Genomic DNA, 20,355 nt, shown 5'->3' on the forward strand with positions numbered 1-20,355 from the left:
GTTAGGTCTACAAAGCCTTGGTTTCAATTTTGACAAAAACTGGGGAAGTAGTATTTTTAAACACAGTTTACTTCTTCTCAGAATGACCCCCGTGACCCTGGGGATAACGAGCTTTTCATGGTTCCATTTTTCTCTTATTATTGTCCCAATTTCCAACCTAATCTTTATCACATAGCTTGTCGATACTATTACTCCCATCACTGTGCATTTTACCTGCCCCAGATCCAGTGGGAAATTAACAATGAGGAATTGATTTGCATAAGAGAGAGGGGAAAAGAAAAGAATAAAACTGGATTGTCTTAAAAGAGCTAATTTAGATAGCAGAGGCATTCAAACCAGACAGGCCTTCATTTTCTTGTGTTTTGAGGATCAGAGTAGGTGCCAGAGAGCTGTGTGAGGAAGTAGAGGTACGAAGACAAAGAAGGCCTAGTGTGACATCAAATAGTCAACAGCCTGTGAGAGAGAGAGAGATGCGCCATCTGTCTCATCAGAATCCAGCATAACGAGCGCCGGCGTCCACTCAGTACCCACTGGTTCCGTCTTCCATGATTTCCTAACCCCGATCTTTGGTACTGGGTAAGCCAGCCATGACAGTCCTGTCCTCACCGTCCCAGCCTTCCTTGCAGCTGGGGAACGGGTGCATGCGCCTCCCACACGGCCTCAGTGTCAGAAGGGGAGGTTTGCAGGATGGAGGGGAGACCGTCTGAGAAAGTTTTGCTTTGCAGATGAAAAAAAAAATTAATGACCTACCTTGCCTGTCCTATTTTTCTCTAGCCTTGACTACCAACACAATGTGTGAAACAAAGCAGCCATTCTGTGGCCACGAGGAAAAGGCCAAGGAGAAAAGCAGAGACACTGGCCCTGACATTGTTTAGCTACAGAAACCATCCGAGCAGTCACCTAAGGTCTGGCCTTTGTGTTAGAACAGAAACAAACCAAAAAAACCATCTCTTTTTTGACGTTGTCATTAGTCAAGTTTCCTTGAGCGCTGCTCTCAAAAGCACGCCTAACTGACAGAAAGAGGTTTGTACGAACAAACCACTGTGGGAGCACAGGAGACAGGGGTTCAAAAGGGAGAGGGAGGGAGAGCCCGTTGTGCTGACCCTAGGTACCGGGCCAGAAAATGGCACTGGGGAGCCACTGGAGGATGCTGGTGGGAGTGGGGGCAGAGATGCTTTGATCCTAAGAGTCTTGGAGAAAGATGCTGTGGATTTGGTTGGTGGGAAATCATTCTGTCCCTTGCTGGGACTTTCGACGGGACACCAGGGACAGGGGCCTGTTCACATTGACTCGGAAGAGAGCAGGCAGGCCTGCAGGTACCAGCCAGTGTGAAGAGCGACGTGCTGGAAAGGAAGCAGGGTGGGTGGGAGTTTGACAGGAGTTTGACGCAGGAGAGTGAAATATGCTTTTTTTTTTCTCCGAAGGAGGCTTTTACATGCCTGTGAGCTGTGGCTGAGGAAACAGCAGGATCCCTTAGGGGAATCTGTTAGATCACTGCCTGGAAATTTGTCATCTGTTGGAAAAATCTTAAATAAACGCACATGGACAAAATAAATAGACTGCAGGATGCATTTCCCAGTTGCTAGAGATCTGACAGGCAGGTAGTTATGGGTAGCGAACAGGACTATTTCTTATTTTCTAGAATTGTTTTAAACCAAACTATCAATATTTTTTCAGCATCTTTTGACCCTTCATGGATTCTTCCCCCTGGCTTAACCGATCTGTGACATTTCTTCACCTTGCAAAGAGGTATAATCTCAACAATCTCAACAAGCTCAACAGTATCTAATTGTTGAGCTTGGGGTGAAGGCACTATGTCATGATACATCTTTAGGTCAAAAATCTCTTAAGATTACAAGAGCCTGGGGTTTGATGTCCCTGCAAATTCCTTTTTTTTTTTTTTCTTTTTCCCCAGTCAGCTTTAGCAAGCTACTCAGATTTCCCTAACATGACTACTGGTACTTGGGGTGCGACCAGTGGGGACAACCGACAGTTGGGTTCGTTGCTTCTCTGATACCACTGAACCCATGATTCTGCTGGATAAAGTCTCATCCAGCCACGCTGCTGGTCAACGCCTGCCTCACTGTTCCCTCCATCGTCTTTACATCTACAAACCCTCCGCGGACTGTGAGCTCCTCCAGCCCTGGAACCGCCTGTCTTCTTCTTTGCTGCCTGCCTGGAAACTAGCAGACGATCTGGCGGAGGCTCTTTGAACCCGGGGTTCTTAATCTGGGGGTCTGCAGACAGGTCTCAGGATGATGAAATTTTGTGTGATGTGCACAAGTGCATAGGTCTGGGGAAGAGTTCATAGTCTTCCTCTGTTTCTCAAAGGGGTTCCTGGCCTTGAAAAGCTTCAGAACCACTATTAGGTCTAAAACGAAGGATAGCAGATACGTGAAATCACAGGACTGTCATTGCATTTAATAAAGCCTCCAACTAAGATATAGGATTTTTTTTTTCTAAAGATAAAGGTTAAGTTTTTATTCCAAGCACCCAAGGCTTCAACTGCTCTCTCTCTCTCTCTCTCTCTCTCTCCAGACTATGCTCTGATTCCAAATAGAACCTGCTTCCGCCGGATAACAAGAGACAGAAGAGCAGCATCACTCCTGGGGTTTCCAGCGTGCCTTGCGGGCCTTGCTGCTCTGGACAGGGCACGGCTGTCCCCAGCCTCTCCACTCCAAGAAATGCTGCCACACAAAAAGGTGCTCCCAGCTGGCACATACAAGTCATCACCTTCCCCAGTTGGTCCCGCTCCGCTGTGGCTTCCGCTGCCTCCCCTTTCTGTGGGCTCCCACAAGCCATGGCTGGCAGCACTGCTCTCGCAAATGTAAGGAAGTCATTCAGGTGACAGAGCAAGGTCCTCCCGCACAGGGCACCTGCCATCCTTTCCGTTCCTCCCAGAGTCTCCCTGCCATGCACGGCTTTCTGCTGTGGAGACTGGACAGCAGCAGATCTGTGTGTTGGGAGAGTCTCCTTCCTCTAGGCTGGGCTCGGGACTGCGGTGGTGGGGCTGGGGGGTGGTGATGATGGATCTTAGCGAGGGATTCATGCCCATGAATGGGTTTCAGAAGATTCCTGAGTCCCTGAAAAAACTGCAAAACTATTTTAGGGAGAGATTCTATAAGCAGCACTGCTCTAAAGTTCAGAGTCATGGTCTTCTCGCCAGTTAGCCCCCACAGGAGGCCCACCTCCCTCCCCGTCCGAGGAAAGACATGCCCAGAGGAGTCAAGGAAGGGCTCCCCGGACAATTACGGTGGTGACCTCCTAATGCATCGTCTCTCCTTGCCAACCCATCCAATTCACCTACGCTCTGCCAGGGGATGAACCATCACCTCCGGCACATGACCACTTCCTCTCGCCAACTCTAAGGCAGAGTGGCACCATGGTCCTAAGATGTCATCTCCCACTCCACCCTGCCCCACTCCACCCTAGCACAGGGTCTGGCACACAGCAGGCCTTTCTACACAAAGGTACCTCTCTCCCTTACAGATCATGGTCCAAACTCTGGGATAAATGTCCACACTCCTGAACACGAGGATGCCAGCTGCCTTCCAGGTCTGAGCCACACACCCCTTCACCCCCACTGAGCCCAACTCTTCCCAACTACCTGAACTCAGCCCTGCCTTGTCACTGGGTGCAGAACGTGTGACACACAACCCCTGCTGGCTTCTGCCCCCGCTACTTGATAAGCCAAGAATGCACTCCCCCACCCCCATCTGTCACCATCTCACCGCTGCCCCAGAGTCTCATTGACCGCGACTGTCGGCAGCGAACTCCTCTGGGTTTCTAGAACAGCATGGATCTTTCTCGTTCATTTGGCATTCAGACACCAGACACTCGATGTCTGCTTCGACTTTAATGTCTTGTCCTACCATTTAACTTATTGTGTGTTTATGTTTTGTACTTCTGGCGGAATTCTGAGGTTTTTCAGGGAAGGGACTTTTTGTACACACTGGCCCCTCTAGCCCAGGACATAGTGCCTTCTGAGTAAAAAGCACCGAAGGCACGTCGATGAGATATGTTTTCACATTACTGTCTATACCCGTAAGTCAACTCTTTTATATTCAACACAACGTGTTGCGTGTCTACCATATGTCCATGATCTGGCAAGAAGCGTAAGGTCCTTTGTGTTAGCAGTGCCACCCAGAGTGCTGGGTGAACAGCAAACAGTGACTGGCCTGAGTCACAAAACATTTCCCACTGCATAAAGCCTAGTTAAGTCTGCTTTGCTTTGTTCAAGCCAGGCTGTTTGGCCGATGACAGCCATTGTTCGCCAAAGGAACCATTCGGGTTGAATTCAAAATCCCTTCACAACATTGGGCATCGGCAGAATGATGATACGTCTGCCAGAAGGAAGTTAAACCCGGGACAGGGCTTTCCTTATGGAAAAACCATTGCTGATTGCACTATGCACGCCATTGTGCTCATCCTTTGAGTTGACTCTTTGAAAAAAGACACCCATAGGCCTTACATTTTTGACTCACTCCAGATTTGTCCCAGGTTTCTTCTTTTCAACATCTACAGCCCTCTCGTAGCATCTGGCCTCATTCTTATGTCATATGAGCTCATTAGCCTTATGCCGTGGTCACACTGGACCCCCCCAGAGCTCCAGAGCAAAGACATGAGAACACACGTAGGCCACAAAATCTGGGCATGATCTGTCCTGTTTTCTACCCTTTCTCGTAGAGAATACTTTCGAGATAAGTTAAGAAAGGAAGGGAAAGAAGGAGGGAGGGAAGGAGGAAAGAGAGCAAGAAAGAGAAAGCAGGTGAGCCAAGAGCTCTATTTTTCTGAAAAATAATGTGGAAGAGAAGTAATGAGACCTCATTTTAGTGCAGAGAAGAATGCAAGTGACACATTCTCTTTGAAAAATATATGGTAAATTAAAAAAACTTTCACTAACTCCTGACATGGGGGTAGTTAAGAGTGAGCCTCTTATCCACGTTAAACAAGGTACTGCAAATCTTTTTCTCCTCAACTAGGCAAGGAATATGTTAAAACCCAACAAATCAATGAAGATATCTCTGGCAAAGGTGAATGTGTAACCACATTTACATGTTGTGCATCTTGGAGAGATAAGGATGTTTAGCTCGAAAGCATGTGTCCCTGGGAAATGCTTAGAACCTTCACAGAGTATGCACAGAAGTCACCTCGAAGATGGAGAGGACGAGAGGGAGGGAGGGGAAGCTTCAGTTTTCCCATCTCTATGAGGGAACAAGAGTAAAATCAGAGGGTGGCCACCTCCAGGGGGCAGCACAACACACGTCCTGGAAGCTGGACCCTCACAGCATGGTGAACCCACGGGTGGAACTCTTTCCAGGGTCTCTGCCCCGGGCACTACTTTGTTTTGTGTTTGCAAGGGGTTGAGTTCGTGCCATCTGGATTGGAATGCACATTTCCCTATTTTTCTGAATGGCTCCACGTCGGTGTTTCTGATACAAAGTAGGATACATTTCAAGAAAACGAACGAGCGGAATCCTTATCCTAGAAGGATATTTGGTAATGACCTTGCAGTGAAGGACACTTTTACTCTGTGTAATCCCACAGAATCCAAATGCATTGACATGCATAGTGTTCCTTTGGACTGATGTCATTGGTCCTGAAAATCTGGAATTCAACTTCCTGCTGACTTGGATTCTTATCTGTTCGAGCTGTCCCAGAGAGGACCGGCTGTCCCCACAGCCAGAGGTCTCAATGCCACTGACCGGCCCAGTTTGGGAAGACATTGTGCTGGACTGTCAGGAGAAAGAGCTAATAGATCCTGGCTTTCCACGTGTCTGGTACCCTCCTTAGGAAGGCCAAGCCAGTTCTTTGACTAATACATTGTTCTGATTCGTGTAACATATTTTGGGAAAACCAACTGACTGTAACTGACTGGGGATCAATACAGAGATCAAAGGCGGCCACAGAGAAGCTGGCAACTTCTGAGCTGTTTTCCTGCTAACTCTGCCTAGTAGGAGTTCTGCATACTGAATGGTACAAACTGGCCTCGTTGAGTTGTCCTTCGGGGGTAAAGAAAAAAAAAAAGTCAGACAAATCAAAAGAAGATGGGTCACTGACACAGGCAATGGACAAGTGTCCAGAGCACTCTTCTGCTCCTTTCTGGAGCCTGTGGCATCACCCCATCATGACCCAGTACAGCCATAGCCGATGTGCTGACGGGACTTGCCGTGCTGTCCCATACACCCGTGCACAGAGTGTGAGAAGTTTCCAGCCCTGAAGGTCAGCTGTGCCTGACAAATCCTACCTACAAGCCAGCAGCGAGCAGCATTTCCATGTGGATCCCGTTGGGCTCTTTCGGTTGTTGTTGTCAGGGCTTATCAGCATAAAAATGAAGTTGTTTTGACTTACCACTGTCTCTCTGCTATCAGAAAACTGTTATTAGGAAAATCGCATTAATTAGCGGCAGCTGAGGGGAGGACGGGCTCTTCTGAGCTGCAGCTGCAAGTCTCTTGCAGCCTGACTGTTGCCTAAATTTTAACAATTAACAGAATAAATAGTCTCTGAATGTACTGAATCATGTTAATTTTGTTTTCCTCTATTTGTATTACTGTTTAGGAGGGGTAGTTAATCTGCACTAAATACTCTGATGCCATTAGCATCTTTGAAGCATATCCTCAGCTATGCTATTCCTCTCTGGTTTCCTGGGAGTGAAGTTTAATGATAATTTTTTTTAACTTCATTTAAACTTCACTTAAAATAGACCCCCAATATACCCCAAAGTTTGGCATATTTGCTAAAATATTGGATGAAACTAAAACTCTTTTTTTTTTTTTAAGATTTTATTTATTTATTTGACAGACAGAGATCACAGGTAGGCAGAGACAGAGGAAGGGAAGCAGGCTCCTTGCTAAGCAGAGAGCCCGGTGCGGGGCTCGATCCCGGGGATCATGACCTGAACCCAAAGGCAGAGGCCTTAACCCACTGAGCCACCCAGGCACCCCTAAACATCTTCTTTTTTGAGTAGGCTCCACACCCAGCATGGAGCTCAATGCAGGGCTTGAACTCATGACCCTAAGATCAAGACCTGAGAGTGAGAGTCGGATGATGAACAGACTGAAACATTCAGGCTCCCCTAAAAATTTTATTTTATGGCCATGTTGGGTAACCGATCTGGATGGATGGACGGACAGAAGGAAGGAAGGATAAATGGAAAGAATGATGAACAGAATAACGGACAGTTTTTAAACCTTCTAAATTCTAATCCCAGCTAGTTCATTACTTTTTCTTTATAATCACCATGAAATCAGAATGATAAAGACATGATATAAGAGAAAGACCTTTCTAGTCAGGTTTGGTCCTGGATTTACCTCTGCAGGGTGTCAGATGATTTACAGCTATGTGTCAGTTTTCCTCCCCTACAAATTTGGGTTCATATCCACTCTTGTGAGCATTAATGAACTAAACCACTATGGAAAGCACCTATGCCAAATCTTCTTTTCTTCTTTCAACTTTTTTTTTTTTTTAAGATTTTTTAAAGATTTTCTTTAGTCATTTGACAGAGAGAGATCACAAGTAGGCAGAGAGGCAGGCAGAGAGAGAGAGGGAAGCAGGCTCCCTGCCGAGCAGAGAGCCCGATGCGGGGCTCGATCCCAGGACCCTGAGATCATGACCTGAGCTAAAGGCAGAGGCTTTAACCCACTGAGCCACCCAGGCGCCCCTCTTCTTTCGACTTTAAACCTCATGTGGCTATTTAACTTATCATGTATTTTTTTTGTGTGTGTTTTCTACCCCTCTAAAGAGTTAATTAAACCCTTAAGAAGTAGGGACTTTCTCTTGCTCATCTCAGTACCCACCCCCAGGGCTCCGCCCAGTAGCTGGGGCCCCCTGGAGGCTCATACCAGTTCACCAGCGTTAGTCTGCAGGCCTTGGCCTTGATGGCTAACATCTATTGAGTGCTTACCATGTGCCAGGCACCCTGTAGTAAGGATTTCATATACTTCAAGGCTTCTCAGTGTTAAATAACAAACAGTCAACTGAATAAATTTTAAAGATCTAATGGGCTTTATTAATGGATTCATGAAACAGGCAGAATCCCATCTACCATGTAGAGGAGAACTCCAAAGGGCTACAGAAAGACAAAGATTTTTTAAGGGCAGGGCAAGGAAGTAAACAAAACAAAACAAAACAAAACAACAAAAAACAAAAAACATAAAGGGGCACCTGGGTGGCTCAGTGGGTTGAAGCCTCTGCCTTTGGCTCAGGTCATGAGCCCGGGATCCTGGGATCGAGCCCCGCATCGGGCTCTCTGCTCGACAGGGAGCCTGCTTCCCCCTCTCTCTCTGCCTGCCTCTCTGCCTACTTGTAATTTCTGTCTGTGAAATAAATAAGTAAAATCTTAAAAACAAAAAACAAAAAACAGAAAAAAGGATTGTTTCAGGTGTGGTCACCTTCCTTTGGGGATAAAGGGGGTTTCATGGTTGAATTACTTTATCTTCCTTTGGGGGATAAAAAGGGCCCATGGAACTGATTACCTTATTGTGCTGACCAGAAAATTCCTGAGAGACTCATTAAAAGTTATATTCTTTGGGGGCAGCTGGATGGTCAGTTGGTTGTCTGAATGTCCGACTCTTGATTTCGGCTCGGATCATGACCTCAGGGTAATGGGGTTGAGCCCCAGGTCAAGCTCCTTGCTGGGTGTGGAGCCTGTTTAAGAGTCTCTGTCTTCCTCTCCCTCTGCCCCTACCCCCCCCCCAAAATAGTAAAATAAAATAGTTATATTCCATGAGGGGTGTAACTGTAGTTAGGTTAACTGTAGTTAGGTTAGGTATTAAGTCTTGGTTTACTGACTTGAAGTCTTAACCTAAGTGACACCATTTTGGGCCTGAGATTTTCTTGTTAATGTCAGCCCTGGTTAGTCATTAAAATCATTTGGAGGAGTTTCTAAAAAGCGTCAACACCCTGATTCCACCCTAGACCAAGGAGATCAGAATTTCCAGAGGTGGGGCCAGAACACTAGTGAGTTTAGAAGCTGCTCTGGTGGTTCTAATGTGCAGCCCAAGTTGAAAAATCACTGGCATAGATGTTCCTGTTTAATTCTCCCGTCACTGAGGTAAGTACGATCATAACTGATGAAAAAAAGCCTAGGCACAGAGGGACCAAGCATTTTAACCAGGTTCACGTTACTCTTAATCAGTGAGGCAGGATTAGAAACCCAGCGAGGCTGGCTCCATAAACCACAGCTTTCTTCACGGGGCTCGCCCGACTCCCATGCAATAAGGAAATTCCGAGCTAAAACTCCTGGCAAAGAGGGTCTATGTCGGTGTCCCCAGCATTCTACAGTGACTTTGATCATCATAAAAGAAAAGGAGCAAAAGCACAGCAAATCCTTTCTGTTTAAAAGTGGTACCTCTCGCAGTACCTCTCTGAGCCTTAATTCCCCGTGATGACTATGCAGTCAAGTTGGCAAGAGTACTGGGCAGGTGGTCTGTAGACCGTAGACCCATTTAAAGAACGCAAAGGGGAACTCCCCATGCCTTAGCTCCTCAACTCCGTCTTAGAGGGAGGAAAACCAGCTCAGACATGGCAGAGCCAACACGCGACCCTTGACCTGACTGACCCAGACCACATCTGCGAGGGGCAAACTCTCTAATGTGACATTGCAATCCGTCAAGAACCGTCTTGCGAAATGGGATTAGCGATGGAATCTGTGGTGATGGCCGGAGAAATTAGGCTCTCTGTAAAAAGCAATGTTTTAGAAATGGACGTAATAGTGGTTGCTGGGGGCGGGGTAGGGGCGGGGGAGCTTGCTCTTCCCTCCCACACTCCCCTTGCCCCCAGGCGATCTCTGTCTCATCCTGGCTTTGTTCCAGGGGCTAAAGTGAAAATGGAAACGCAGGCTTGTTCCAGAGAGAACCCGGCACTTCCTGTTCTCAGATCAATATTCGTGTGCCAGTCCCTCAGCCTTATTCCCTCTTCATCCCTCCCCATCCCGAGCACAAGCCCGGCACACAGTAAATGCTCACTAAATGTTTGTCAGGATGAATACCTGAGTCCTGTGGAGGGCTAGGGTGTGGAGAAAGACACAGTGCCCTCCCTTCCCCCTGAGGCCAAGGGCCACCTACGGCACCACACGCCAAGGGGCCTTGAACACCTTTGCCTTATTTACAGTTTCCATCCGAACTGCTCGCCTTGATCCAGCTCGGTGCCCTGTTTCTCCCCCTGTGACTGCCTTTCCCACCGAGGGCCCTTCGGACCTGACCCTCAGGCTCTCTTCTGTGATTTGACCCTTTGTTTCCTTCCACCACCATGAGCTGTGTCAGCTTTGGAACCCCCCAGGGTCCGGACCTGACCCTCAGGCTCTCTTCTGTGATTTGACCCTTTGTTTCCTTCCACCACCATGAGCTGTGTCAGCTTTGGAACCCCCCAGGGTCCAGCCATCGCCAGGTCCAGCCCAGGCTCCGGGCTTGCCTGGGGCCACAGTAGGTCTCACAGGACTGTTGACAGTGTGGGCAGGGGAGGCCCTGAGCAGGTGAGAGGGGAGTGACTCCAGTGGGTAAGATGTACCGACCACCACTGTTCCCAAGCATCTCTCTCATTTGCCCCTACCATTCAAGAACTAGCTATAAAAGACAATCCTTTAAAAAATTTTTTTTCATTATACATTATACATATAATGTATTATTAGCCCCAGGGGTACAGGTCTGTGAATCGCCAGGTTTACACTTCATAGCACTCACCATAGCACACACCTTCCCCAGTGTCCATAACCCAACCACCCAACAATCCTTTTTACAGAAGACCAGTAATCCTCATGGGAACTCAGCCTCATCAACAATCTACTCATACACTGTGGCCAAACAAAAGCTTGGGCTGTGGAGTTGGGCTATCTGGGGTTCAAATCCCAGCTCTATTGCTTACGATGTTGGACTTGATGTGCCTCAGTTTCCTCTCCATAAAATGGGACAATACTCCCTTTGTCATAAGAAGGTATGTCGGCACATATTTTATTGATTATTTCTGTTATTAAAAATTTAAAGCATGAGCAGACACTTTTCCAAAGAAGACATACAAATGGCTAACAGACACATGAAAAAATGTTCATCATCATTAGCTATCAGGGAAATTCAAATCAAAACCTCATTGAGATACCACCTTACACCAGTTAGAATGGCCAAAATTAATAAGACAGTGAACAACAAGTGTTGGAGAGGATGTGGAGAAAGGGGAACCCTCTTACACTGTGGGTGGGAATGCAAGTTGGTGCAGCCACTTTGGAGAACAGTGTGGAGATTCCTTAAGAAATTAAAAATAGAGCTACCCTATGATCCTGCAATTGCACTACTGGGTATTTACCCCAAAGATACAGATATACTGAAAAGAAGGGCCATCTGTACCCCAATGTTCATAGCGGCAATGGTCACAATCACCAAACTGTGGAAAGAGCCAAGATGCCCTTCAGACGAATGGATGAAGATACGGTCCATATATACTATGGAGTATTATGCCTCCATCAGAAAGGATGAATATCCAACTTTTGTATCAACATGGACGGGACTGAAGATTATGCTGAGTGAAATAAGTTAAGCAGAGAAAGTCAAATATCATATGGTTTCACTTACTTGTGGAGCATAAGGAATAACATGGAGGACATTAGGAGAAGGAAAGGAAAAGTGAATTGGGGGAAATTGGAGAAGGAGACGAACCATGAGAGACTGTGGACTCTTGAGAAACAAACTGAGGGTTTTAGAGGGGAAGGGGGTGGGGAGTTGGGTGAGCCTGGTGGTGGGTATTAAGGGGGGCACATACTGCATGGAGCACTGTGTGTGGTGCATAAACAATGAATCTTGGAACACTGAAAAATTAATGTTTGGTAAAATAAAAATAAAAATTTAGAGCAATACCCAGCTGAATGTTCCAAGAAAGGATGTATTGGTGAAGGTAAGAGAGAGAGAAGGGAACAAAGCCAATTGAGCACCACCTCTGCACCCTCTCCCCCCTCAACCTGGCCCTCTTTCTTGTTCCACCAGTTGGAGCCACATGAGGGTTCTCAAACATTCCTTGCTTTCTCTGGACTAGGAACAATCCCACACTCTGTCTCCTCCCTCTCTCTGCCCTCTTGCCTTGTCTGTCAGGTTACCAGCTGTGCTCCCTGGACCTTCTGTACCACTCCAGACTCGGCTGGGTGCCCACTCACCCCAGTCCTGCACTCTTCCCCGTGTGGCTCCTTCTACACCATATAGCCCTCTTCCTGCCACTGTTCCCGAGGCCGTGCCCTCGTGTTGGGCATGGTGCCTAGTACAGACCTATGGTGCCACGGGAAGGAATCAAGGAACAGATGAACTTAGCCTGGAGGTCAGGCCTGGCGAGTCCTTGTCTATATTCTTGATTGATCCCCAGCATGTTCTCATCCACACCTTAGCCCAGCCTTCTGAGAGGCGGAAACCAGGAAGAAAAGGGAAAAATCTAGAAGGAAAGATACAAATGCAGCTCTTCCCTTTTCCCTTTCTACCCCACCACCCCCCGCCTTTGCACTGGGCCTGTTTAATTCAAAACCACTTCGACCTTAAAGAAAACTTACAAGAATAGCACAAAGAACTTGTTTTCCCCTGAAGCATCTGCGAGCAGGTGGTTGAACGACGTCCAATCGCCTTAAGTACTTTTTTGTGTATTTCCTGCAAACAAAGGTCTTCTCCTGTGTAACCACACACAGCCACCAGACACAGGAAATTAACATCAATACACCCAACCCTCAAACCCTATTCCAGTTTTGACTTAAATTGTCCCTTTATTGCCAAAAGATCTAGTTTAGAATCACAGCATGTACTTGGATTTTATGACTAGGACAGTTCCTCAGTCCTTCCTTGACTTTTACGACTTTGAAACTTTCTGAAGATTACATGTCAGGTAATTCTATGAAATGATTGAGCTTGTCTGACGCTTCCTCACGATTAGATTCAGGTTACGCATCTTCCGCGGGACTATCATAGACGTGACGCTGTGTTCCTCTCATTGCATCCTATCAGGGGGCTCGCGATTTAAGTTTAGATTTGTCCCATCACTGGTGTCTGCCAGACGTTCCTGTTCATCATTATCCATTTTAGGGGCAGAGACTTGGGGATGATATGAACATCTTGTTCCTTATCAACCTTTCCAAATTTCTTTGTTGGTTTGTTTACTCATTCATTCACTGAAGTGGCTCGTGTGCTGACTCGTATCGGACAACCCCGGCTCTCCATTTTATTGAATGGGCCGCAACCCATGACGTTACTCTTACCACTCTGTGGGGACAGACAGCCCTTGTCTATTTGTACTTGGTCTTCCTCTTGATGTTAAGATTTTAAAGTTTTTCTTTGCCCTGGTCTCGAGGTTTGAAATTTAACATGACTATTTTGTTTTATGTGGTTTTTAATAGCACTTCGTATTCCATATGGGAATTGGCAAGGAGCGGACAAGCAAACGGAAAGCAGACCCAGCGAGACCGAAACCTAATAGGGCTTCAAGCTTTACACCGGGTTTCAGAATGTACTGGTTTTGTCCTAAGAGCCCCGAAACCGGAAATCACAGCCAAGGATGAACCGCTACTTTTGTCTGAGAAGCTGTATGTGAGTTCTTCATTTTATTGCAAATGTAAAGCAATAATCACAACAACAGTCATGTGGCCATTTATAGAACTTCTAGACCAGATGTTGTTCTTAAACACTTTCATCTTCAGGTGAATCCAAGAGGCAGGTACTATTATTATCCCCACTTTAAAGGGGAGGCATCTGAGGCACTGGAAATTTTTTAATTTTTTTCAATTTTTAAAGTTTTTTTATTATGTTCAGTTAGCCACCTTACAGTACATCATGAGTTTTTGACGTAGTGTTCCATGATTCATCAGTTGTGTGTAACACCCAGTGCTCACCACCACATGTGAGGCCCTGGGAATTTTAAAATGACTTGCCTAATGTCATTAGTTAGGTGGCAGAACCAGAATTCAGTCTTAGGTCACCTGCCCTGTGACTCCACCTTTGTATCTGTAATGCTGAACGAACTAGTCCAGAGGGGAGTCAGGTCTGGAATTTGGGGAAATAGGCATTTGTGCAAAGGCATTCTTTCGGGGGTTAGGAAACTGGCCACCGAGGGTAGGCAGAGAACCCGATGCTCACCAAACATGAGGGGCAGGAATTCCTCCTCTTTCCTCCCACCTTCTACCTTTAAGGATGAGCTTGGGTTTCTGGGCCCTAGCAGCAGCCAAAATCTAGAAGTCAATTATAGTTTCTCTGTGCTATAATTCCCTCCTGACACTCCCTAAGCTTTCAACAATGTCTTACTAACCTTCGTGGTTTGGCCTTAGGTATGACGTGGAGTACCAAGAGACAGGGCTCCAAGTAGGGAGCAAAGTTGGGGAGAAATTGCCTGAGGAATGGACCCATAGTCTAGCCCTAGGTAGATGGCTGCTGTGGCAAGCAATAGCCAGGAGGTTTTGATGTATGTAATCATTCCCTAAAGATTCTCCATAATTCTTGGGTGGTCACCATGGCAGAAGCCTGGTATATCTGTAGTTCAGAAAGAATTAGCTCTTAATTAATAATCTTCAAAAACTACTTTCTATTTAAAAAGATGTAGGGCCCCCCTCTTTGAGGAGTCAGGCCCTGGGAGCCCACCTTGGTTCTGTTCAGAGCGTCTTGTCATTCCCAGCGCTAGCTGGATAAAGCTGTAGATCATTTCTTCCTTCAAACCATGACTTCGGAGCCGGGATCCAGGACGTCTGCCAAATTTTTCCTTGGGATGGATTCTTCTTTAGCATAGCACCTGTCACAGTTGTTGACCGAGGAAGAAGGAATGGTGTCTTCCATCCCAGTGTCCAAAGAGATGGGTACAGAGATACGCGGGAAGTGTGTTATTGCCTCCAGTGTCCCGGCTACGGAGGTACTGTCAAAGAGGGCCATGGATGGAACACGCGATTGGTACAAGTAGGAGCCAAGTGAGACCACTGAAAGCCACACACAAAAAAGCAAAGGTAGAGACATCAGATCTGGGAAGTCGGTTTACCTAGCAACACAGCTGGTGTGAAGGAGAGTCCTCCAAGCAACGTGGTACAGCGGGGCCTGTTCGAGCACATTCTGACTCATCATATTTCTACGTGGAGCCACAGATGTGTTTAATTTTATACATTGAGAATGATTTGCACACTGTGAGCATGCACAAACCCAGCTGCCTGAACCACAGAAGCATGGGAGATAGGAAGAGAGTGAGTGGGAGACCTGGCTGCCATTCCGAGGGCTCTGCCTGGTCTCCCGATTCCAGAGCCGCAAGACGAGACTCAACCCTGTGGCTTTCATCTGGGGCTGTGGCCCAGTCACCCACCGCTCACCACTCCCCCATTTTTTCTGCACTCTGGAAGGCTTTTCTGGGTAGCTGGGACTTTGTTCAGAGTCTGGGTGTAATTATCACAAAACAGCCTCTGACTTCAGGAAAAAAAGAAAAAAAAAGGAAGGATGGACCTTGGACCATGTAGGAGGTGGTAGTTAACCACTCCCGTACCCAAAACTGCAATTAGAGAAAGTCTGAGGTCATCGTTCATCACGCCGATTTAGGTTTTGAAAGGAAACCAAATGATGAATATAATGATTATTTCTGTTTCTGCTTCCCCCTCTTTTTCTCCTAAAAAAATTGGCAATAGCACTAAAGTCAAATTAAACATCTGTTTGAAAAATAAGCCGGAGTGCCGATGACAGCTGCCTTGGACTTACAAAAGCACCACAGCTGTCAAACTCTGAATTAACAAGATTTTCATTTATGAATAGCAGAGAAGTAAGATAGAAGGGAGCTTTCGCTCCTATTTTCCTGGCTTCCAGGGCCTGTGTGATGCGAAATCTTCGGGAAATGCCCAGGGAAAAATGGGACTGCCATCGGCCTACTAATCAATCATGGAAGGAATGGGGAACGTTCTTTCTTTTTACACCATCTCGTTTCTCCATCGGCTTTAGGTTGAGTGCTGTCTCTGGCAAGCAGGCTTCCAGGGAGGCTCAGGGTTCAGGGGCAAGTCTCTGCTTAGTAGCTGAAAATGAATGGTGGTGGAGCTGTGAGTCTCTTCGGAGGAAATGTCTTCTATGGCACCGAGGACCTTTGGCTTGTTGTCAGCATCATCCAATTCTATGGAGGGCTTCGCCCCCACCCCTTCCAAGTGCGGTAACGAATGCCCAGGTCTATATGACTTGGTGATAGTACCATTCCATACTGGGTGCGAATGATCTCATCAAGCCATTTTGCTGATAGGGTAGAAGATGCTAACTTGTTTCATACTTCATGACCCTGAAAGCCAAAGTAGACATGGAACCCATTCTTTGTCCTTTTCTACCCTTGTCCCCGAGTCATCATTGTCCTTCTCAGGGATGGGGTGTGGCTCAGGAGTGGAGCGACACATCTCTCGCGTCTACCGCCCAGTTTAAAAAAAATAGACTAAGTATAGGTAGGTGTGATACCACGGGGAATTTTTCACCGTTGCCCAAACATTTCTAGTTTGGTCCTTTGATTATTCCATGTCAAAAATGCCCACGAGGATAAACAAACTGTGGTATAGACAGATAATGGAACATCTCTCAGATATATGAAGGAAGGAGTACCAATACTTGGCTACAATATGGATCGAGCTCAAAAATACTAAGCTCCGGGAAAAAAATCCAGATGCAGGAGGCCGCCTATTGTATGATTCCATTTATCTGATCGATAGGTGAATCCATAGACAAATGCAGATTGGTGGTTGCCAGGGCCCACAGGCAGGAGAATGGGAAGAGACTGCTTAATGGGGAGGAGTTTTATTCCAGAGCGATGGAAATGTTTTGGAACTAGACAGAGGGCGTGGCTGTACAACAGTGCGAATGTACTAGATGCCACGAAACTGATGCCTTCAAAATGGTTAATTTCACGTTACCTGAACTGAATCTTAGCTTTTTAAAAAAATGTCCACGGGTCAAAACCTCCTGCGTTGATCCCACCCTAGCCGGGGCAAGGAGGATATCAGCACCTCCTGCTCCATCAGTGGGGGAGGACTGGAAGCCATCTTGGTGTGGGAGACGTGGGGCCCTGGTGCACCATGGGGACGGGACAGGCTGTGTGTGTACGCCCCCGGCCCCTCGCAACGTTGGCGCCATCCGTAGAGCAGGGCTTCAGGGTTCCATCTGAACCTCAGTCTACTGCTGTGCCTGGAGCTTCTCTGCAGCCTACACTTCCTGTTTAGTGCTTGCCAGTCTCTCCCCAGGCGGCTGGATCCTGCACCTGGCACTCCAGCTGCTGAATCCGACTGCTGCCATTGGACCGCTCTCCTGGAACCGCACCACTGCCGGCCTCCCAGGAACTCCTTGCATCTGGATTCTACCCAATAGATGATAGGTCTTTGGGCATCGAAGTCTTCCTAAGCCGAGCACATGTTGCCCTTTTAGCCATCGCCTCCATCTTTCGAGTGCTGTTCCAGGACCAGCCACTTCAACAGGCTCGGGGGTTCCCAGCTCTGTTCTGGCCACTCCTGGCTTCCTCCCCTGTGGGGTCCTGCTGATGCCCCGGCCGGTCCGTGGGAAGAGCCCCCCTGACTTATAACAAAGATGTGGTAGTTCTTCTCAATACCTCACACCAGAAAAATTGTGGGGGAAGCTGCACCCCAGGTCCTCCTAACGCTGCCAGCTTCCTCTAAATCATACACAGTCATCTCATGTGGGCTTCCTCTGTTATTTCCTTCTAAGATAAAAAGGTTTGGTGAGCTCTATGAAGTTACAAAGTATTATGAGTGTTCCCTAATTCCTCCTTAATACCCAGCCTCTCTTCCCACGAATAAGCCTTTCCCTTGCCAGGTGCAGAGTTTGTTTCCATTTGCCAAATGGCAATTAGTTTCCTCCCTGGGGAAACAACATCCCCCCCCCCCCCCCCCACAACCCCCGCCTCCGACCCCCCAACAGAGAGTCCCCTACCTCCTGGTTTACAGAAGGGGCTCTGAACTCACAGACCTTACAGACCAACTGAGGTGAGAGGCGGAGGGTAGGTGGGGGTTGGTTGAACTCAGTCAGGGTAGTTCAGTGATGTTTCGTTAACAAGAAAGGTTTTGGCATCAGGTGGAAGTGGGTTTAAGTCCCAGCTGCTTTATTACCCTGAATATGAACTCTCTAAACCTTGATTTTTCTCAGCAACAAAATCAGAAAACCCTACAGAGAAAAGAAAGAAGACCCCAGAGACTTTTGCAGGAATTAAGTGAGAGAAGGCACACAGTGTACGTAGCCCAGTGCTTGGTGAGGAATATGAGCTACTCGTGTCGTCAGGCACACTACTGATGCATCGGGCACCTCTGAACACCCACCTCCTCTCAACCTCCCATCCCAGCTCTGACCCCAGTCACGGGGGTAGCCCTGACCAGCTCTCCCTACCGCAACTGCAGGATGCACACTTCGTCCACATGGGGCGCTCTTGCTTCCTGTCCCTGAGCTTCGCTGAAGCTACAGCCCGAGTTCAGAATATGTCAGACGCTCACATGCGCTGCAACCCAGAAGACCCGAGTTCATGTTTGTGGGGCCAATCTTGATCAATGGAGGATGGAAGCCAATGGATAATGGCCTTCTCCTCTATTCCTGGGCACACTGTTCTGAGACATGTGTCATAAGGGCTCTCAAAAGGTTCCAGTGGGATCAAGCACCAGTCGCCTACAGTGATGGGCAAGTTAATAACACTTTACTCAATTCCGTCCTCCCTACCACCCCCTTCCCCTGCTCCTTGGGATTACCTCCCAAATAAACTACCTGAATACAAGCCTTTGTCTCTGAAAAAAAAAACCCAGCTTTTTTCAGAGAACCTGGAAAAGGATTTAGTGCTGGGGTACGCATTAGAGCATTTTCTAGAACGTGCCAGAGAAAAAATATTTTACAGTGGCAACATCTCAATTCTGTTGCTATAGCATGAAAGCAGCCCTACACAATACATAAATGAATGAATGTGGCTGTATTCCAATAAATCTTTATTCACGAAAACAGGCAGTGGGCTGGATTTGCCAACCCTTGCACCAGGGCCACAAAGAGGAGTAAAATTGATTCCCCTCTTGAGCTCAGTCTCAGCACCTAGACATGAGGCTGTCCAGGTGACTAAAACAAGTCACGAAGGGCCTGGGACACCACGTTAACTGTATTTTTTGGCAATGGGCGACACTGAATAAGTTCTCAGATCCTGTAGCAGCTGCAGCTGGGAACAGGTGATGAAATTGAGCAAGAAATGTGTTGCTTCTTTTTTTTTTTTTTAAGATTTTATTTATTTGACAGAGCGAGATCACAAGTAGGCAGAGAGGCAGGCAGAGAGAGAGGGGGAAGCAGGCTCCCCGCTGAGCAGAGAGCCTGATGCGGGACTCGATCCCAGGACCCTGAGATCATGACCTGAGCCGAAGGCAGAGGCCTAATCCACTGAGCCACCCAGGCGCCCCTGTTGCTTCTTTTTTTAACATTTATGTATAACCCAGTCCTGCCCACGGGGCTACCTCCTTTGTACCCTTGGGAGTGATACCTGTTATTACCAAACTTCCCACCCGGGACTGTATCCACAGTGCAAAGCTTCCTTATCTGATACCCCCAAGGCCAGGTGCATCTCAGAATTCAGAATATTTTTGGATTTCAGAAAGACAATGCAATGCAAATTCCATATATTTTGTAATATTTCCTATCAGGGTCTGGGGCAGCCTCTGCACATGAATATTTACACTAAAAGACCATGAACAACTTCAAGTCAGTTCAGAGCAGGTCGGGGTCCTCGTGAGTTAAAAAAAAAAAATCATTTGGATGTTAGAGCCTCTTGGATTTCCAAAATGCAGATGAAAGACCATGCACCTGAACTGTTTTGCGTGTGACATCCTCAGCCAGCCTCTGAGTCCTCAGTGCCTACACCCAGGAGGCGCTCGCTAAACGTTACCAAGAGAACGAGCAGATGAGCCTGGCTGGAGCACAGGGTTCACAGAGGGATTCAGGGCAAGAAGAATCTGATCAGGGACTCTGGTAAAGGACATGGGAGACTTACATGCTCTGATTAAAATTCTAGACTTTATCTTGGAGGTGACGGAGAGCCCTGTTCAGCTTTGAGAGGTGAGGGGTGTGCCTCGGCTGCGAATGGGGACAGGAAGTCCTACCCCAGCAGCAGGAGCAGAGGGCAAGGAACCAGAGTGAGCAAAGAGGTGGTTCTTGTAATACTGGGGCAAGAAGTGTCTGTGGATGAGGCCACGAATAGGAAGCAAGTGTGAGCCAGAAGAGACAGATCTGGCAACTAACAGTGTAGGGGGAGAGAGTGAAGTCAGAGTTGAACCTGACCCAGGAGCGTGGATCTGCGATGGTAGAATGCAGATCGCACTGGAGATCGGATCTGGACATCTAATCAGATCTGGAGCCCTGATCTTCTGTTTAAATCCCAGCT

This window comes from Martes martes (genome assembly GCF_963455335.1).
Source record: "Martes martes genome assembly, chromosome: 10".
NCBI classification, from domain to species: domain Eukaryota; kingdom Metazoa; phylum Chordata; class Mammalia; order Carnivora; family Mustelidae; genus Martes; species Martes martes.